Source organism: Phoca vitulina, unplaced genomic scaffold (assembly GCF_004348235.1).
Source record: "Phoca vitulina isolate PV1807 unplaced genomic scaffold, GSC_HSeal_1.0 scaffold16, whole genome shotgun sequence".
Classification (NCBI taxonomy): Eukaryota; Metazoa; Chordata; class Mammalia; order Carnivora; family Phocidae; genus Phoca; species Phoca vitulina.
Window position 1 is genome coordinate 6,615,881 of NW_022589719.1, and position 22,776 is coordinate 6,638,656.

The 22,776-nt window shown below is 36.2% G+C and overlaps 1 protein-coding gene across 1 annotated transcript in view; it reads left to right on the plus strand.

Annotated features, from left to right (window-relative positions):
* The window catches only part of ANO3 (anoctamin 3), a 272,078-nt gene that overhangs the window by 116,836 nt on the left and 132,466 nt on the right, over positions 1–22,776 (plus strand). The window lies entirely within an intron of this gene.

The following is a 22,776-nucleotide window of genomic DNA, read 5'->3' on the forward strand; positions in this document are numbered from 1 at the left end:
TCTACACTGTAGGTGACAAGTTATGCTTTGTTTACTAATGCTCTCCACAAGTGGGATTTTGTGAGGAGGGGTGGGGAGAGAAGTAAAGAAGAGGATGAGGGAAGTTCATAAACGCTATATGTTGTATGTATATAACCTAAGAAAATAGATCTAGCATGTTGAATCCTGGAAGGCTAGTTTCTCCCTGTACCACCAAACAAATGGTTACGAACCTTTGAAGGGCCTTGATAATGTCTAGGTGGGGCCTTGTTGATAAAATTTATCTTCAAGTATTTGATGGAAATGGAAGGTAGAGAATGAAATAAGGCACCTGAGAAAATGGGGTATGTGAAATCGAGAAGGCAAAGAGGGGGAAGAAGACCTGTAAAGAAAACAGGAATCTGTTGTTGCTCTGAGAAACTTATAAAAGGCAAACACGACCTAAGAAATATATTTAAAAGATTAAAGTACATATATAAAAGATTAAAATGTGTTCAGTTCTCTCCTCCTGCTGAGCACCTCTTGGATCGTGGAGCTTCTGGGTATTATGCTTGTCACTTGGGATTGATTTTGTAGAATACTTATAAATCTGCTTTTTCATCTTTCATTTTCTCACTAAGAAGCAAGTTGAATACAGCTGTCTTATAGATACATCTAAGAAAGCATCCTACTCAGAAATTGTCTGACTTCAGATGTTTTCATAGCTGTATATAAGGAAAATTCATGTGCGCATTTAATTGGGTTCCATTTGTGTGTGTTCCATTATATTATCTAAAATATATTTAACATTGTCTTTTTAAATTAAAAATGTGTACATCAATAAAGCCAATACTTTTTAGGAAATTTATTTTTAAAAAAGGTGTGTGTGTGGGGGGGGTAATGCCTGGGTGGCTCAGTCGTTTAAGCATCTGCCTTTGGCTCAGGTCATGATCCCAGGGTCCTGGGATCAAGTTCTGCATTGGGCTCCTTGCTCAGTGGGGAGTCTGCTTCTCCCTCTGCCTCTGCCTGCTCTGCCTGCCATTCCCCCTGCTTGTGCTCTCTCTCTCTGACAAATAAATAAATAAAATCTTAGAAAAAAAAATCTTAAAAATCTAAAAAAAATAGGCAAGGAGGATTAAAAGAGAATGCTTTTAGGATTCCTAAACCAAAGTCTCTGGATGTGCCATTATCTGTAACTGCGTTTATGCTTTCCTTTATGGTGCCTCTGCATCGGAAAGCAATATTTTCAAAAACTGCAAACGCTTGACAGAGCATTTCAAATGCCAAACATTTCAAAATGTTTATGTGTTTATACATTTGTGAATTCTCGTTTTAGTCCTTCTTAGGTAAGCAGTTCTTCCTTTGGTAACAAGGAGACATGCAGGAGACTGCTTTCAAGGAATTTCTTATCCTGACATGAATCTTAGAGTTTAGCAGATACGACTGGCATTTTTGACATTGGACTAAAGTGTTTTTTATTAATGGATTTAAGGCAGCCATCTGTAAAAAGAAAGAGATCCTGGGGCAGGACAGAGATTAGAGAAACTACTATTCTTGTGGAACCTGGACCTTGGAATCTGTCATCTTTGTTTGACAGGGTCTTAAAGTGGTACTGGGTCAAAATAGGCAGACAAGAGGGGAGGCTTTAAGTGGAAAAAGTTGCCTTGGCTAACATTTGTTGAACACTGTTATTAAGAATCACCTCTAATGCTGTGTGCTCCTCATTCGCCATGACTTAATGTAGTTGCCACTGCCCTGCAGGCCCCAGCCTGATTTGCAAGGATTCTTTGTGATGTATAATTGCTGGGCGGGCTTCCAAAGTCTCCAAGAAATGAGTCACAATAATCTTTTAGCCTGAACACCTTTGCATTCTTTATTTCTACACCATGGTGGTTTTTTTTTTTTTAATTTTTTTATTGTTATGTTAATCCCCATACATTACATCATTAGTTTTAGATATAGTGTTCCATGATTCATTGTTTGTGCATAACACCCAGTGCTCCATGCAGAACGTGCCCTCCTCAATACCCATCACCAGGCTAACCCATCCTCCCAACCCCCTCCCCTCTAGAACCCTCAGTTTGTTTTTCAGAGTCCATCGTCTCTCATGGTTCTTCTCCCCCTTACACCATGGTGGTTTTGAATAGCAGGAAGCTGAAAAGCAACTTCAAAACTATAGCTCACCAAAACTCTGCTCAGAAAGCAGATTATTTATCCTGTTTAAACTTGTGTGCTATGAGCAGCTCTGTCCCCCAGATGGGAGATGTCCTGCCTTGAAGTGGATTCAATTCTCAGAGACTGTTATAAAAGTCATGCTTTACTCTGCCTTCCCTCGTGTATATAACTTATTCCTGTGCATCTCCTCCTTATCATAAAGGAATTATGGAAATGGTAGAATAGAGACACTACGCACTTGGAGATTTTTACAAGGCTGAGTAGTTATGATTTTAAGGGTCACACATAGATTTTGAAATGAATTATTGCATGTATTTGCTAACTCTCCTATCTGATTTACCTAGCTTGTATACACTCACCGTAGGGCAGATACTAGACTAAGCACCACATAAACAGTTGTAAACAGCAAAGACATGTTTTGTGTCTTCATGCATTAAGATAAATAAGAAATGGTGGTAAAAGTGTTCAAAAAAAAAAAGCATCTGCTAATTCCCACTTTGGTCTGTTTAAAATACTAGTGTTCTAGTTCTCAAAATTGCCAAAGATTTCAAAATCGGCTCCTGTGAGCAGGTGCAGGCTGGCTCTGAAAAAGGAAAGATCTCAATGTAAAGATGGGTAATTCAGAAAGTAGAGGCAGAGAGAGCACCACAGGACTTCATTCCCAGGAGTCCCTGAGAAGTCCCAGACAATAAGGACACATAACTGTCCTTGTTCTCCCTTCACTTTTTCTTTTGGCTATGGAAACTAGAAGAAATCCTGCTTTTTGATGCATTTCATCTGTATCCTCACCACACCTGGGTGGAAAGCAGGTGAATCTTAACCTACCCTTCATATGTAGCCCCCACCTCCATTTCCACGTCCCGCTTCTACCAAACGGCACTAGACATAGAGCAGCCTTGCTCTAAAATTTGTAATTTTCAGAAGTTTTCTTAAAAACAAGCAAAAATACAAAAATTCAAAACCAAAGCATTTAACTACCTATACATTATCTACTAAGTGGTAAGTTACACTAAGGATATTTAATTTTTTCCTAAGTACAGCTTAATATCTTTTTAAACTATTGTTTGTAAATTCTGAAGCCAAACAATGTCATCTTTAAATCAGTCGTTAAAAGAACAAGGGCTCCTCTGTTTGCTATTTCTCATTCCAGTATGGATGAGCAAATATATGTTGATTATGAGCCATAGCATAGGAGTAGCTTGGATATCTAGAATTAAAATGGTGTTTGATAAAATTGGGTTCTCCTTGATGCATTAGATTGAGGCTAAGCATTGGTGTCTCATTAACGAGTTCGGGACCTGGGGTGTATATATGTCCAGCTCTACCTCAGCTCTTCTATGTCCCTTCTAGCGTGAGTGTTCATAGGTGCTTTTGCCTAAATGGTTATGACACCACATGATCTGGATTTTTTCTCTTCATTTATATAGTTTTTTTTTTAACTTTTTTTTTTCCTGCATGCATAGAATCATTTTACTTGTAATATGTTACCCTATTAGGAGAACCTATCTGTTCAGTAAGGCTACCTTCAGTTAGCCCCAGCTGGCACGGTAACTTCCTGCATTGGACTTCCGCAGCAGCACTTAGTTCTATCTCCCTAAAAGCGTAATTGAAAATGCTTATCATTTTGCCAGGTAGCCACTTGGTCATTTAATACCTGCCACTTGTTACTTGTTTTTATGCACATGCATTCCTCATCCTGATGCCCATTCAGAGTTTCATCATTTAGTAATTACAGCACTCAGTTCACTGCATTAACTGCTCACTAACCACTCTCCCATAAACCCACTCACTGATCCACATGGTTGGACTGTAGGGTGTGTCTGTCTTGTTCACTGGTTTTCCCACATGCCTAAAATAGTAAACAGGACAGAACACTAAATTCCTACTTGTTAGACAGCACCTAATTCTATATTGAATATTTTTCTCCTACTTTATGAATGAGGAAATCAGTGAACACAAGGGTTAGTAAAATCCAAGTCCACGTAGCTAGCTAAGGGGCAGTCAGAATTCAAATCCAGATCTGTCTGCCTCCATGTGATGGAAAGAAATAGCTAAGGTAAAGAAAAAGGCACAATTTGCATCACATTATAGGTGATTAATAAACTTCTTTTGTTCAAACTGGAATATATAGGACTTCACTTTAATACTCATTTCATTCTTCTGATTGCTGTTCACCTCTCTAGGCAGTCACTTGAACACGTGTCTGGGATCAAGTTGGAGCTAAAAAGAGATTTGTTGAATGATAGATGCCTCTTTGTTTCTATAGCATGTGGCTCAAAGTAGTTGCTAAGTACAGTAGATATGCGTGTGTGTGCAGGCGCTTTTTAGGTTCATGAGTCACACTTCTTGAGTTAAAAAATCTGACTTCATGAGACGTAATTTGTTTTCATCCTTGTTTATTGACATATTTGTTTATTGTCTATATAGGAACATGCTGGAAAAGGACTGCTGTGGGCAGTTCCAGGGGCAATATTGGATAAAAGATAAGCTGTGATTGAATGGCTTTCCAAATCCTTCAGAGAATTACAATCCTGCGTTTAGCTTCTAAACAGGGGTGTGTTATAAAAGATTTGCATCAGTAAATCAGCAGCAGACAGCCAATTTTTCTGCCTTCCAAACTAATGTCCTGACCATTATTGCTTTATGTTCTTATTTCTGTTTTTTAAGTGATGAACTATCTATTACCTTTTTTGCCAGTTTTGGAATACTGCAGCCATTGAATAGAGATGCAGCTTTTACATGGTAGGAAAGACACAAGTTAGCCCAGCTCAGGACTTGAGATGAGTTTTTAAAATCAGATTTTAAAATTCATGGATCTCTGTCCTGGTCTCCTGTCTTCCTACTCCGTGCTCTCATCCCTCAGGGACTAGAAATCCCTGGCTGAATGTCGGATGCGCAAGGCACTGCCCCTTGGCCTCCTCGGGGCATTTCCTTCTTCCCTTTCCACCATCAAAACTCCAACCACATTGTCTCAAGTCTTGCTCTTTGCCAATAAAAATAATAAACCCAGATTAGGTCTAATTTAAGCAAAGCGTTAGCGGCTTGTTATAGCTACATGTTTGCCAAAGGATGGTTTTCAAAATAATTTTTAAACTGCACCACAATGACTTAAGCATTTTTAATAGATATGACTTTATTTTAATGTGTTTAAAAAAAAACATAACCAGCACACTAAGCTTGTTATTTTTTAAGTTAATATTATTTCGGCAAAGGCTTTTTTTTTACGAAAGAGTGCAATCTAAAGAAAACATATTAAATAAGTGGTCTGTGGCTATGACCGAAAATAGAGATATATGATTAAAGTTTGAGAAACAATGCCATATTGTATCTTGTCTAATCAGTTCTCAGATGACAGTCATCATTCATCGAGAACCTAGGAAGTCTGGTACTCTTGCTAGTTATTGTACACACTTCAGCCACCATATTCACAGTTTCCAGAAAAATAAATAGGCCTTATTATTACCATTTTATAAATACAGATGCTGCATCCTTAATTAAGTTTTTGGGCACAGTGACATGAGATAAGAAGCAGAAGTGGGTCTTCATCTCTGGTGCTCCCACTATAAATCATGCTGTCTTCACAAAATTAAAGAAATATGAATGTCTTCACTGACCTCAGTTTCAAACACGGACCATTACTGTGTGTTAGTTTTTCATAGTCTCCGAAAAGGAAAGATTAGTAGGGGAAAAGAAAACGTTGTACACCTTCACTAATGTCCGTTTTTAAAATAAATTCAAATGACTGCCTTGTTAGTTTAGCTATGGGGTTTCTAACGTGCTTGGAGGCTTTGCTTTAAGAGATTCAACTGAACATTAAAAAAAAAAGTACTACTAAAATAAATAAATAAATAAGAGATTCAACTTTTTTCTGTCAAGGCCTACCAAGGGAGCTTAGTTGACAGAGGCAGGTGTCCCTGGAACTGGGAGGATTTTGAGATTGCCTGATCCAGAAGTTCTTAGCCTGGTGTCCAGAGAGTTCTAAGGGGGCTCACACATGAGCCCAGGGGATCTGTGAACTCTCTGAAATTATATGCATGGTTGTACAAATATGTAAGTATGTGTATTTTTTTCGGGATACTGTCTATTACCAAGAAAGGTTAAAAACCACCGGTTTTGTCTTGACCTGCCCTTCTAGAGCTTAGGAAAATAACCACCAACACTGGCGAAGCCTGAACAAGTACAAATAGCCAGGACCATAATCTTAAATGACACTCATGGGGACCTCAGAGAGTTCATCTTTCCCTCTATCTCTTTACAAATATCCAGCAAGAGTAACTCTGGAACTGGAAAGAACTAAGCTCATGGCAAAATAGGCATTAATATTCTTATGATATATTTTCAATGCCAACTTTCCAAAACTTCCAACATGACCTGATTTATTTTTGCTCAGTAGATATTTGTAGCCCATATTAAAGGTTATCATCTGCTTTATGATGTTAGCAAAATTTGTTGTTTGATAATCTGTGTTCTGCTTGCTGGGTCTCAAGAGATTCTTGTCTTATTGATAGAGCTTTTAAGGAGAGGGAAAGAGAAACAGTGGACTGCTGGGTCATGAAAAATAATTTTCTGCAAATATAAAGAAAACAAGTCTCATCTCTTCTGCCGGAGCCAATACACTTCTCATCAGATCAAATCCACCTTGGTGTGAAAGTTATAGGAGATTTTATCCTCTGCCTTCTTAGAGAATGTAATTAAAGATAAACACTGAATAACAGAATAGTTTGCTTTGGAGCATTATATGAGTTTTCCTAATTTCCACGTATGGTCAAGGACACTAATGATGATACTAACCATTTATTCAGTGCAAAAAAATTTGATACCCTGATCAGTAGGTCTGCCATTTCAAGTTAAATATTCAAGTGAAACAGTAGCCTTTGACCAGGGTAATGTTCTGGGCCACTCCCGTGGTTCAGAGATATTTTTTACCCTGTTCTATATTTTGACTTGACATTTTTATTTTGCATTTGCAAAATAGCAAGTGAATTCAACCTGCCCTGTTATAATTGGACTTTTCTGTGTTGAGCTTCCCATTCTTTTTAGGCATCTGTTATACCTTTCATCTGTTACGAATCCAGAGCCAAAAGGAGGGAATATCTTAATATTTTAGGTACATTTATTACTGACATGTCCTAAAAATATCTGGGACAAACTAGGCTGATTGGTTTATCCACCTTTGTACCCCTGGCAACCACACACAGAAAAGTGCTAATACAAAAGCCTACATTTGCAGGATTGAGGGCAGAAGTGACCTACGTGCTCAGGTATGCAGCTTATCTCTCCGTTTCTGATTTCTACTCTGTTCTGAACTTGACCTAGCAATTCCTCACAATCTTGTGAATTCTTTGTTACTTTTTAAGGTTCTGCTTTGCATAATGTTTGCTTGTTTTCATGGGAAGGATTGATCCCAATAACTAGAAATAGTTCAGCATTTTTAAAGACTGTTTCCACTGGGCTTGTAAGATTACCAATCTTTTAAATCACTCCTAAACACATGTTGGGAATCATCAAGTGCCCCATTATTATGAACACTCTTTTGTTTTAAGAGCTCTCTGTAAGGAGGGGTGGGGGTGCTCCTGGCTGGCTTAGTTGGAAGAGCATGCCACTCTTGATCTTGGGGTTTTGAGTTCAAGCCCCATGTTGGGTGTAGAGGTTACTAAAAAAATAATAATAAATTTAAAAAGAACTTTTAAAAAAAGAGCTCTGTAAGGGAGAATATGGAATTCATGATAGCAAGAAATGCATTGATGTTACTGATTTTTTGTAACTCTCTACAAAGTTAATTTCCTCAAACTCCCTTACAATAAAATGGTATTTGACTTTATTTTGCATTTAGAATTTGATCTTTTAGTCTAAAAATCTTCGTTCTCACAGTTACAGTAAATTCTTCAGTGGTTTTTGCTTTTTTTAAAGGAAATTTAGCTTTATTTTAAGATTTCATTTATTTCTTTGAGAGAGAGAGAGAGCTAGTGAGAGAGAGCACAAGCAGGGAGGAGAGGGAGAAGCAGGCTCCCTGCTGAGCAGGGAGCCCGATGTGGGGCTCCATCCCAGGACCCTGGGACCATGACTTGAGCCGAAGGCAGACGCTTAATCAACTGAGCCACCCAGGAGCCCTGCTTCTGTTTTTTAATTTCCAACTGATCACTGCCAGAGTGCAGAATAACTTCAGGCTGGAATTAAGCAGAGTTTATGTGTTAGCTTGTCGGAGGTAGTTGACATGAGACTCGACAGTGCTCGCATCTCTTCAGCATATGAGCTCTGAGGTGATCATTTGTTCCTAATGATGCCCCTGAGACCTGTTATATAACAAAAATTCAAGTATATTCTAAAGTTCTTAATTGGCTCTATTAATCTGTTTATGAATCGGGTAGCATCCCCTCTAGCAAGCAGAGGGCAGCTTCAGAGGGCTACAGAAAAGGAAAGGTTTTTAAAGGTAGAGAAGGAGCAGAAAAAAGGAAATTATTAGCAAAGAATCCATTGTTTTAGGCAAGGTCACCCTCCTAAGGGGAATGAAAGGGACCTATCAGTAAATTGCCTAGTGCTGACCAAGAAATTTCCATGTTGACTGGTTAAAGGTTAATTCCTGATCGGGGGGAGATGGGGGTAAAACAGCAGTTAAGTTAGGTAGTAAGTCTTCGTTTACTGACTTGGGACCTTAACCTAAGTGATGCCATCTTGGGCCTGTGATTTTCTTTTTAACAGACCTCATGGAATTCTGTCTGAACCACCAATGATCAAATATGTTCAGTTTAATATCTCTGATAAGCTTATTTTACCATATTTCATTTTTTAAAAAAATGATATTGTAGGCACAAGTGTAATTGACTGTAGGGGATATGCAGTTTAGTGACCATGATTAAAATTGAAGTTTTATTGTTTAAAGGTCTTTGATTATAATAACTATACTGTGTGCCATTTATATGTCACAGAGTGTTTCATGCATTTAATTCTTAAAATAGGCATGCAAAGTTGTTATTGTCCCCATTACACAGGTGAGGAAACTGAGGCTTAAGTTAGAAGTAAGATTTTTTTTTTTAAAGATTTTATTCATTTATTTGACAGAGACAGCTAGAGAGGGAACACAAGCAGGGGGAGTAGGAGAGAGAGAAGCAGGCTTCCCGCCGAGCAGGGAGCCCGATGCCGGGCTTGATCCCAGGACCCTGGGATCATGACCTGAGCCGAAGGCAGACGCTTGACGACTGAGCCACCCAGGCGCCCCTATAAATAAGATTTTAACTGCTAAACAAGTATATAATCCCAGATTGTTGATTGCAAAGGTCAATAGCAATGCTGATCTTTTAAATTATTATCATTAAGAATATTTCAGGCATATTGAAAACTGTATTATTAGACCACATTTAGCTGTAACAAGCTATGTCCAGCACTGAGCTTTACTGGATCTGAATTGCTTGCCATATCTGTTTCCAAGTAATTATTACAGACAAAATTGAAGACTTCATGTAATTCTCCCTGATCATTTTCCTCAATTTGTCTCAACGTAACCATTCTTCTGATTTTGGTGATTAGCTTTCTTATGAATAATTTTGTACTTTTACCACCTATGATCTATCTATCTATCTCCTTGAACAATATTGAGTATTGTTTTTCAGGGTTTTAAACTCTGAAGAAATATATAATATATTTTATGCTGCTTTTTTGAAAGTTCAACAGCTCCTCTTTAAGAGATAGTTGAGCAGACACATCATATTCCATCCTGTGACTACACAACAAATGGCATCCGCGTATCCCCACAGTTTATTCACTTACTGGTTGATGAGAAGTTTTCTATGTTTCCAATCTTCTTCTGTTCCAGATAATGCAATAATGTTTCTTCTTTTGTTAAATGCCTATTAATAGCATCACTGCTTTTCTGTTGGATCATTTGTCTTTTCTTACTGATTTAAAGGAGTTATTTATATATCCTGGAGACTAATCCTTTATTGGTTATAGTCATGGAAAATATCTTCTAATGAAAGCTTACCTTATCACATTCTTTATGATCTTTTAATGTACAAAGGTTTTATTTGAAGGTAGACCTATTAATCATAGCTTTACCTTATTACAGATCTAGGGGCTTTTTTTCATGCAAAAACAAACACATAAACAAAACTACTTTTCTACTAAAATAATCAAAATATTCTATAGTTTATTCTGAAAGTTTTAAAATTGTGCTTTTCACATTTGTCTTTAAACTTTTTTATGTTTTTCTTTTTTGTATATGGTATTGTTCCAAGAAAATAACTTTTTTAGTGCCACTAAATGACTCATCTACCCTATCCAGGAAAGGTAAAATTCCATCTCAGTTCTCTATATGTAGGTGTTTTTCTGGGATCTCTACTTTGTTTCTTATATTGTCTATTTCAGCTTGAACACCCTGCTGCCTTAATTACTATAGAATTGTAACAAATATTGGCATTTTAAAGACATGCCCACTTACCTAGTTGTTTTTCAAGATTTTCCTATCAAAGACACTTTGATCTTCCATATAATATAAAGATTAGCTTGTTAAGTGCATACATGTACACAAAACCATATTGAGACCTTCAGTTAAATGAGACCAGCTTTATAGTGAATGTGAGATAATGGGCATTTTCACAATACTCAGTCTTGGCTGTGATGAACAAACGCTTACATGTAGTCTAGGCAAATTTATGCATCCTTTTTTTTGAGTCCTGTTTAAGAAATATTCACCTACTGTGAGTTCTTATGTCAGCCTTTAGAAGATATATATATTCTTGTGCATTTTAAAATCAATAATCCATCTGTAATTGATTTTTAGAGCTTTATTGAAATAAAATTCACATACCATACATTCGTTGCCCATTTAAAGTGTACTATGATTTTAGTATACTTGTAGGTTTTTGCAACCATCACTGTAATATCCATTTTAAAATATTTTTTAAAGAAGAAAACCTGTATCCCCAAAAACCCTGTACCCATTAGCAGTTACTTTCCATTTATTCACTACTCCAACCCTAGGAAACTATTAATCTATATCCTGTGTTTGTCTATTATAGAATTTCATATAAATGGAATCATATATGGTCTTTCATGACTAGCTTCCTTTACTTTGTATATTATCAAGGTTCATCTATGTTGTAGCATGTGTCAATATTTAATTCATTTTTAATGCCAAATTATATTCCATTATATGGATATTACACACGATCACATTTTATTTGTTTATTAGGTAGACATTGCATTGCTTTTTCTTTTTTACTATTATGAATAATGCTGCTATGAATATTTATGTACAAGTTTTTGTGTGGATGTATTCTCCTGGGTATATACCTGGGAGTAAAATTGATGATTTGGTAACTCAATGTTTAACATAATGAGTAATTGCTGAACTGTTTTCCAAAGCTTGCTCACTATTTTACATCTCCACCAGTGATGGACAAGGGTTCCCATTTCTGGTTTAATGTTGTTTTGATTATAACCATCATAATAGGTGAAAAGTGGTGTTTCACTGTGGTTTTGATTTGCATTTCCCTAATATTTTCATTAGGGAATATGCCTGTTGGCCATTTGTATGTCTTCTTTCTAGAAATCTATATCTCCTTTATCCATTTTTTGCTGGGTTATTTGTGTTTTTATCATTACTTATATATTGTGAATGTAAGTCCCTTATCAGACATATTTTTTAAGAATATTATTCCCATTCTGTGGTTTGCCTTTTCACTTTCTTTTTTTTTTTTTTAAGATGTATTTATTTATTTGAGAGAGAGCTCACGAGAGGGGTAGGGGCAGGAGGAGAGAGAGAGAGAGGGAGAGAAGGAAATTCCCTGCTGAGCATGGAGCCCCACACTGGGCTCCATCTCATGATCCTGAGATCAAGACCTGAGCCCAAATCAAGAGTTGGCTGCTAAGCCAACTGAGCCACCCAGGTGCCCCCCTGCTCCCCCTGCCTTTTCATTTTCTTAATGGCATATTTTTTTGGAGCACAAAAATGTTTAATTTTGATATAGTCCTATTTCTCTGTTGGTGTTGTATTTAAGAAATCATTACCTAACTCAAAGCCTCACATATTTATTCATATGTTTTAGTCTAATAATTGCATAGTTTTCTTCATTACGTTAAGGTCTAATGGTCCATTTTGAGCTAATTTTTTTGTATGGTTTAAGATAGGCATCCAACCTCTTTTGCAAATGGATATACAATTGCCCTAGCACCATTTGTTGAAAGGGCCATTTTCCCCATTGAATTGCCTTAGTACTTGTTGAAAGTCAATTGACCATAACTTTATGGGTTTATTTCTGAACTAGAACTGATGTTTGAATATAGTATAAAGTATGAATAACTTTTTCACATGGATATCTAATTCATCTGAATCAGCATTATTTACTAAAAAAACTGTATCTTCACTTTCTTTCCTAGCTTTACTGAATTTTATTTCTTTAGCTTATTAGTTATTTGGAAGTTTTGTTTTTAAATTTATCAGTGTTTGTTTCCATTATTTTTTTTATTATTGATTTTTACATCTTCACCCAGAGCAGCCACACTATTAACTTGCCAACATGTGTTATGGTTTTCTACATATTTTTTTCTACCTGGAAACTAGAGTTATACATACATTCCTGCTAATTCCTCTAGAATTTCAATAAATGTATGTTTTATTTTATCTATCATTTCTAGATATTGTATGACATCAGGGTTTTGAAAATATGTTGTTTGCCGTATTACTGGAATCACAACCCTGATTTTCTATTTTTATGCCCTACTTCTGAAACTTGGTGCTAGATTTTTACTAGGAGTACTTTACATCTCTGCATTTTCCCCTTTACACTTTATTTCAATGGTCAAAAAGAGTGCCACATTCTAAAGTATGTGCTTTGTATTCTAGTCCACTTACGAAATTTGATAAGATTGAGCTAGATCTGACTGCTTTTCATTATGGAATAAGAGAAGCCCTGTCTCCTATTTTCTCCCTCATGATGTCAAAGGTGCCTACTCAGGTCGAAGTAAAACAGATCTCAATTTTCATTTATAATTTTTTTTCTGGAAAGACCTTTGAAGCACTTTAAGGAGTGAATTCAGCTGCCCGATATTTATGTATCATTATGTATAGAAAAAACAAAACAAAACCCTAGCCAGAGTTAGTTGAAAAACCCTTAGAGGTCTTAGAAAACAGCTTCTTGGAAATTATTTGGGGAAAAGAAGAGCATCGTGGGATGTCAGAGCTACAAAGGCCCTTTATTTGTCATATCACCCACTCTGATTCGTGGTTGGGATTGAGAGAGAAAACGCCAATTCCCATGAAAGTAGGGAATAAAACTATGAGTAAACCCAGATTCTTTAATTTCCTTCTTTTTTCCTTTTTTATATCCTCTCTTGTGACAATTTCCAAACCGATACGTCATGCTCCCATTATCCTCTGGAGGAGTTTGGTGAGTTAGATTGTAGCCTTCTTTCCCTAGTACAGTATTTCATGATCTCTTTTTAAAGTCAACTTTTAATCTTTTAAATAAGTTCTTTAATTTTGATCTAATTTATAAATCTTACTTTGATGGACAGACTCTAGGAGGGCCTAACTGATCTCTCCCTGTAGGGATTCATACTCTTGCATAATCCTCTTCCCTATGACTTGTTTCCAAACACTAGAAGCAATCAAAGGGGATGAGATATTACCTCTTTGACTATGTTACATTATATAAAACTGTCTTGCCGTCAGACTCACTCTAGAGACTCTTCTTTTTGGTTTAAGTCTCAGCCATGTTGGGAGTGCCCACATGTCAAGGAACTGTAGGAAGCTTCTAGGGGTTGCAGTTGACCTCCAGCAAACAGCCAGCAGGAAGTCAGACACTCATTCCTTAGCCACAAGGAAATGAATTCTGCCAAAAATCTGAGTTATCTTGGAAGTGCATGCTCCCTAGTCAGGCCTTAAGATAAAAGTAAAGCTCTGCTGACTACTCCTTGGTTGCAGCTTTGTGCGGCCTAAGCAAAGGACCCAGCTAAGCTACGCCTGAACTCCTGACTCATGGAAATGGAAGGTGATATATCTTCATTGTTTTAAGCTCCTAAATTTGTGGTAAGTTTTTTATGCAACAATAGATAACTAATACCATAAAATATGGTATTCTGATACATTAAAATGCAACCTCATCAGTGAATGTTTGGTGTACCATTAATGAAGCAAACTGACAATTCTTTATCTAACTCAAATACACCAGCAGGTGCTTGCCAGCAGGCCAGGCAAATATAACCAACAATATGCTCTGTCTGACTGACTGAAACAGATTTGAAGTTTTGAGTAAATTATTTTTGCCCAACTTGTAAACATAATTGAATCAATTTAGTAAAAATTAAGTCAACAAGATGCTCTACCAGCACAATTCCAAGTATTTAGTCTAACAAAAATTACAATGACCTAATCTCATGAGTCTCTTTAAGAAGCTATGTTTTCCTAAAAAACCTTTTTTCTTAATACACAGAGGGCTTCCTCTTTAGAATTTTCTCTCTCTCCCCTAGATCCCTACTTAACAATATCACATAATAATAGTAATAAGAAGAAGCATGTCTGTAATATTTTACATAAATTTTACTCCTGTCATTTATTCATCATGTCATTAAACATGTATTTAGAGTGTCCTATGTATACATTCAATGATAGGATTTTTTTAAAGGATATCAATTTTTTAAATATTTTATTTATTTAATTGACACAGAGAGAGAGAGCACAGGTAGGCAGAGTGGCAGGCAGAGGGAGAGGGAGAAGCAGGCTCCCTGCTGAGCAGAGAGCCCAACACAGGGCTTGATCCCAGGACTCTGGGATCCGAAGCATCCGAAGACAGACGCTTAACCAACTAAGCCACCCAGGTGTCCCTCAATGATAGGATGTTAAAATGGACAAGAGACCACCTTTCTTGTGCACATTGCATACTTAATTTTCACTTCACAACAACTATGTGAACTGTTGATATTAATAGGAAAAGAAATTTGACTCTGTTTGTAACTTGAATCTTAATGCTCTAACTGAAAATCCAATTTTTACTTTTATCCACTAAAAGGAAACGGCTTGCTTCTCCTTTTAATAATCTAAAATGACCTTTATTGATGTTTCCCCAATGCACCAAACTTATTTTTGCATCTTGTTATCATCAGAATTACATCTTGTATTCATTTTTTTTTACCATATCTGGGCCTTACAGGATACAATCTCACTTTGCCTTATTACTATATTCTCAGAGCTATAAGAGTTCTTAGCACATAGTAGATATGTAATAAATATTTTATACAAATAAATATGAATACATTGTTTTATTAGAGAAAAAGGATCACACCACTAAATGGAAAGAAATAGAGCCCTCTGGCTTTATTTTAAGAACTGTCTTTGACTTCAAGATGTCTCTCTGCTCTTCAACATGTGCATTTAACTAGTATTGCTGGGAACGTGACAATAAGAGATATAAGGTATCTATCTGGTAAGGTATATGACATAAACTTAGTCTTTAAAAAAACTTTTAAAAATATTTTTATTTATATTTATTTATTTATAATATATATATTTATTTATTTATATTTATTCTTTTATTTTTTAGAGCAGTTTTAGGTTCACAGAAAAATTGAGCAGGACAAGATTTCCCATATACTCCCGCCCCCACACATGCACAGCCTCTCCCATTATCGACATCCCCCGCCAGAGTGGGACATTTATTACAGTTGCTGAACCTGCATTAATGCGTCATAATCACCCAAAGTCCATAGTTTACATTAGACATCACACTCGGCGTTGTATATTCTATGCATTAGAATAAGTGTATAATAACTTGTATCCATCATTATAGTATCATTTAGAGTAGTTTCACTGCTCTGAAAATCCTCTGTGCTCTGCCTCTTCATCCCTCCCTCTCTCCTATCCTCAGCAACCACTGATCTTTTTACTATCTCCAAAGTCTTGCCTTTGCCAGAATGTCATATAGTATTGTACAGTATTGTCAGTATGCAGACTTCTCAGACTGGCTTCTTTCACTTGGCAACGCAGTCATCTTTGAAGCTGAAAAAGAATTAATATGGTTTACAAACAAACCACAAAACTTTGGATGCTATGAAGATACCAAGCAACAGGAAGAACGGGCATCTTTAGTCCTACCCCTTCCCAAGTGTGTCTTTTCCCCTAAAAGTCTTCCTGGGAGACTGAAGTAGATCTAGGTCGAGATTGGAGTAAGGTCTGGAATGTCTGGAATATGCTTGTTTATTGTTTTGTTTCTGTGATATCTATATATATTTCTTTATATATATAATTTCTATATAATTATATATAGAAATTATATATATATATATATATATATATATATATATATGCCATTTGGAAGCTACCGTTTGGAGCAAACAGCTTTGTCTCACCTGTTACATATCCTGTGAGAAGATGAGGCTGCGGAATCCATCTGCACCTGCCTCTAGGCCAGGGTAAGGGGCAGTGAGAGAGAAGAGACTCTGCCCTGCTTCTCCAAAACCTCATTCCTTAATCTGGGAGCTGCACAGAACCACACAGCTTGCACACCCACTTGGTGTCAAGTAAAAGGAAGATAAAGGAAATTGCTATGAAAATCCCAGGTGGGATAACTTGCTCTTTGGCTACCACAAGACCTTTCCATCTATTTTAAAGTCTGTCTCAATTTCAGCATCTGTGAAATGGGAAAAAAAACACTTATCTCTCAGTTTTTGTGAGCATGGAAAGTGCTTGGTTTCTGCTTAGCTTATGTTATTATTTCTTTAGATATTACTTTGTTAATTATTTTTTTTAAGATTTTTTAATTTATTCATTCGAGACACAGAGATACAGAGAAAGAGCATGAGTAGGGGGAGAAGCAGATTCCCTGCTGAGCAGGGACCCCGATGCAGGGCTCAATCCCAGGACCCTGGGATCATGACCTGAGCCGAAGGCAGACGCTTAACCATCTGAGCCACCCAGGCACCCTGTTAGTTATCATTTTCTTAAATAGCAGTTTTCTTTACCAGATGTAATAGGAGCTAGAATACAATCTATCGGCTGATAAGAGTACCAGAGTTACAGATTTAGAGAATATTTGTATTTCTAAAGACGATGTGGACTAGAGGTAGGGTTGACTTTCCGTTAAGGAAGGAATAAGCGTGGCCAGGGTCTTCTCCACAGTGAAAGCCACGCCTGGATAGTACTGAAGTCTGATTTTTTGGGATTCTTAAGATTCATGATTAAAGATGATTTGCATAGGAAAATTTGCATAATAGTTACATTTCTGATATATTTTTAGTTAAGCTAGGTGTGTTAAAATATATGTGTATTAATATACTTTTTATCCCTGAGGACACTTAGAAAATTAAAACAATCTTCTCCTGTAAGTACCATTTTAAAATAAAAAATTTCTATGACAGAAAAAACAGGATTTTTGTTAACTCAGCATCACTTAGTAAATTTCTACTCATGTACAGGATTTCTCCTGAACCACAGTGCATGGTGTATTTTCTGTTAGTTTATTTGAACAAGGATTGCTTTTATTGTTGTAAATATGTGACTTTCTTGACAAAACTGTTTCTCATTTGTCTGAAATGAAAAAAATATTAAAACCTTTTTTCCCCCCTCTATGACAGGTAGGGTCAACAACAAGAGGTAGTGTAAGGAATGGTTTTAAATATGAAATAAATTAGAGTTACATACCAAGGCTGTTTGGATTTTTCTCTTATTAAGGAGCATAAAGCTAGAACTTTTGAGTAAAACATGGCATCAGACTACCAACATCTAGACTGTCATTTCCCAATTTTCCATAAATGATTGCCAAAAAAGGATACAGAAACACAAAAACAAACACTGCTGCTAAAAACTAATGAAAAAGATTTTCATTATTTGAAGCTTTGGTAGGAAAAAATTGAGAAACACAAGCATGAAGCACAGACACTTGGCCTTAAGAACTGAAACCAGCCTAACGGCTACCCAAATTACAGTGGAGAGTTGGGCTAGCCTGGCCCATCATTGGTCCTCAACGTTGGGCTCTAGGGGCCACACAGCCAAGGAAACTAAGCATCCGCTGCCCTTCTCAACTACAGCAGTCTTCTGAGCAAGGCAGAGTCATGCCTGCTCCTTCCGCCTTGCCCCACCTCTGCCTCTCTCTCTCTAAATCCAAACAGAAACAGAAATACCCAGGAAAAGGGCATGGCAATAATGGGTTGCATTTTGAATAGCAAAATTTAGATAAAAGGACTATTGCCTGGGAATAGATATTGACAGCACTTGAAACCCATGCATACTCTAGGCTTTCATGCCACATAGTATAGCAAAACAAGTCCATTTTTTTTTGTTTTTTGTTTTTTTGTGTGTTTTTGTGTTTGTTTGTTTGTTTTTGCAAAACAAGTCCATTTTTAAGCATAGACCAGGACTTAGTAATCAAGAAGATTCCATCTGTACAGAGCCATGTTCCATGAAATCTTAAAAGACACCAGAAATTGCATTAGATCCTGTACAAAATGGGCTCCATTCTGAGTAAAGATTGGCATACTGCTAAGGTTGAAAGCAAGTTTTTCCTGTGAATCAGCAATTTTTCTCCTAGGTACATACTGTTAGAAATGTATGCACATGTGTACTACAAGATATACACATAAATGTTTATTATAGCTTTATTTTTAATAGCCAAGACTGGAAACAGCCCAAATAACCATTGTTAGTAGAAAGCATAAATAAGTTTTGTTGTATTTATACAATAATATAACAGTGAAAAAAATTGAACTACAAATACCTGGAAATTAGGGATGGATTTCACACCCATAATATTAACAGGAAAGAAGCCAGACACAAAAGTTTATTCATTGTATATTTGCATTTACACAAAGTTTGAAAACAGACAGAACTAAAATATAATGTTTAAGGATATGTCCCTTGGTAATAAAACTAAGGAAAAGCAAGAAAGTAGTTCTATAAACAATAGGATTATGATTGCCTTGTGGGGAAAGGACGTGGAGGGAGGGCATCACCACTGAGAAAGATGATATAAGGGGGCTTCTGAAGGAGTTGAGGGGGTTCTGTTTCTTGACTTAGGTAGTAATTATACAGGTTTAATAATAATAATTATTATTATTATAATAATTCATCGTTATGCATTTATTTATTGCACTTTTTATTTTGTTATAAAAAATGTTTTGCAAGTATATGTAAAGGATACCTGTTTTCCTTTGCTCTGATTCCATATCCACACCAACATCCTATGGATTACTTATCTATGTTTCCATCTGTTTTTGTCCTGAAGAAGATAATTTTCCAAAAAAATAAAAGGAGTCATTTGGGTAATTAGAAAACAAGACAAATCCCAAAACAAATTAATATATTGCATACATATTTTACCTTATTTTTTGTGATAATAGCTGACTTTTTTTATCTCAAAAGGTCAGACAACATTGAGAGTAGTCTGTGTGCATTAACTCATTTAGTCATAACAATAATCTTATAATTTGGTAATACTGTTATCTTCCCTTAAAAGCTGTGGGAATTGGAGCCAAGCAGTGAGATTAAGGTACATGTCTAAGAACACAATTAATTAAAACCCCAGTCTGTCTGATACAGATATCAGTACCTTAACCAGCATGTCATACTGCATTATACTAACTCAAAAGTATGGTTACCATGTAATCAGTCAGCAATCACTTGCAGATTAATGACCTGACCTAATTTCACATCTGTCTGACAGAGGACTGTGATAAATTCACCACGATAACATGACTTAGTGGCTCCTAGCACCTGTGAATCAGTCTTCCTCTCATACACCCTGACATTCTTCAACACCATGGCTTAGGCCTCTATTCCTGCACATATTCGATAGCATTGTAACTAAACATCTACATGCCTACCACTCCAGATATACACCAAAATCCCTGAAAGTCTTCTGTGTCCTCTTATTTTTATTTCTCAAGTTTAACACAGTACCTAGCATACATTAAGTGTTCAATAAGTGCTTGTTAGCTTGAAAAGAACAAATACTGGAAAAAATATGCATCTCACAAACAGGCAGTTACTACCATAATTTTATTTGAAAAATACCCTAAAATGTGTTTTCATGCAAATAGGCAGACTTCTGTTGCTATTTGAAAATGTGCTAAAATCTTTGCAAAGGATTCTTTCTCAACATGAGCCACAACATGCACATTGTTGAGACATTCTTCAGAAAGCCCAGCTTTTCTGAAAGTACCTGAGCTTTGTGGTTTGTAATGCGTTAAATAAGTTGTTTTCAAAACTGTTAAAAGATAAGGTACCGAATGGATGATCAGCATCCCAGCTACTCTGAGCAAAACTAGTTTTATTCTGTCTTCTGGGAATAATAAACATGAAAATTGTTTCTAAATTAAATGCATCTATATTGTAATTGAAAAGCATTTCACTATTCCCAGATAATTTAAGAGATGAGTCTTGATTTCATGTTCAAACAACCATTATTATATCAAACAATTAAAGAAGTTGTTTTTTTGGTGTCTAGATACAATGATATATGTAATGAATTTCCTGCCAGTTCTGCTTTTTAAGGTTTGAACATGGTTAATCAATATCTTGGTTAATGGTTGCCATATATGTATTAAAATAAAATATAATACTCGTAACCTTAAAATTATACAGAATCTATACAATTTTTTTTAAGATTTATTTATTTATTTATTTTTTAGAGGGGGGAAGAGAAGGAGCACAGGGGGCAGGGACAGAAGGAGAGGAAGAGAGAGAAAATCTCAAACAAACGCCCTGCTGAGCGTGGAGCCCAATGCGGGGCTTGATCTCAAGACCCTGAGATTATGACCTGAGCTGAAATGAAGAGTCAGAGGCTTAACCAACTAAGCCACCCAGGCACCCCTATACAGCATGTTTTAAACATAATTCAGAGAGATTTCCAAATTTCTCCATGCTTCTCTATTACCATTTTGATAACTATTTTTCATTTTGCCCAGTAAAACTCATCATTAATACTTTAGAATTCATAGAATAATTAGATAATAAATTAGAATTCTAGTTAATATAGTTTGATTGTGGACACATTTACTCAAACAAAAGCTGTGAAAAATGCCCAAGGTCACTTATTGTGAAAACCAAAAAATGTTGATTTTATTTGATAGGAAGGCAGTTGTTTCTCTGGGAGAGTTGAACATTTGTTTTTGCTTAGACTTAGAACAATTGGAACGGGAACTGACAGGGTTCCACTTTCAGTCCACTCTGCTCTTAAAATATGAAAAGCGCATAAAATCAATTAAAAACGATCTTATTTTCTTATATTTTTCCTACCAACCAATCATTTACTTCTAGGTCTTCTCACTGAAGGACTTTTGCCTTCACCTGGGATTAAATATATTATTAGTACCATAAGACTCAGATGACCCTTAATAATGGACTGGAGTGGGTGGTATACTTTAAGCAAAGGAAAACACAGAAGAAAATTTGTATATGATTTTGTTTTAGCCCAATCCTTGTTTAAATTAGTAGGGAGATGTCTGGAGGCCATGGGTCATAGGTATAAAACAAAGGACACACCATGGCTATCGCAGTTCTGCTATAATTTTGTGATTATTTATCTTAACCTGTTATAATTTTATTTGTTTTAAATATTGGAGAGGAGAGGATGAGAAATGAAAACACAATTTCTTCTTGGCCTTATATCCTTGAGGTCAGCCTTACCTAGATACACAGGATTATGGATATTGCCTTCCTTCCTTTCTTCCTCCCACAAATATTTATTGATGCCTACTATGTATCTGATTCTGGGTTAGATGTCTGGAATACTCGGAGACAAAACAATAAAAAGCCCTTACCTTGGTACAGTCTTTGTTCTAGTAGGATAAGGCAGACAGTAAACAAAAGAATAATTTTTTTTAGTATTATATAACATGGTAAAAGTTAGTAAGTGCTAAGGAAAATAGACTGGGAAAAGTGGGCTAGGACTGGAGGGTCTCCAGGAGAGGAGTTACATGATGTCATTTATAATGTGGAGGATCACTCAGGTGTCTCAGCTGTCAGGCCAGGTAAGTCTTGCAAGGCAGGAATTTGGTGGAAAATTGGCCAGTCTATAAAAAAATAGCTTGGATGGATGGTCACAGCAAGGTGAAGGGCCTTAAAGCAATCTTGATGAGCAATTGATTAGTCTTGGTAAATAAGCTGTTTTAGTTGGCTCACAGTTTTATATCCTGTGAACAAGTATTTCTTAGAGCAAGCAGCTCAGGAATTATTGTGTGATTTAGTGTTGCTGAACATAGGTTTAGAAAATATTATCTATTCTGAGTATTATTTAATATTGGAAGCAATGTTGGCTTTAGTACTTATGTTAAGCCTTCGTGCCTTTATTTTTGAAATGGGAGTTGTAAGTATTAAATAAGATCAAACATGTAAGGCACTTATGTCTGAGCCTGATGCTGAATAAATACTCAACATATGCTAGCTGATATTATTTTTATAGGGTCTTATTGAATAAAACATACACATTTTGATGCCAATATCACAGAACCAGTTTCTGGTATCAGACTGTCTAATTTCAAATTCTGGAGCATTACTTGCTAGCTTGTCTCCTATTATAGATTGCAAACTTTCTTTAATCATCTTTCCATATCTCATAACTGGAATGTAAAACAACGCAATTTTTTTTTGCTATTGGATTGCCAGTATCCATACCAAAGTGACTGAAACCAAAATGTATGTGCTTATCTAACCTACAC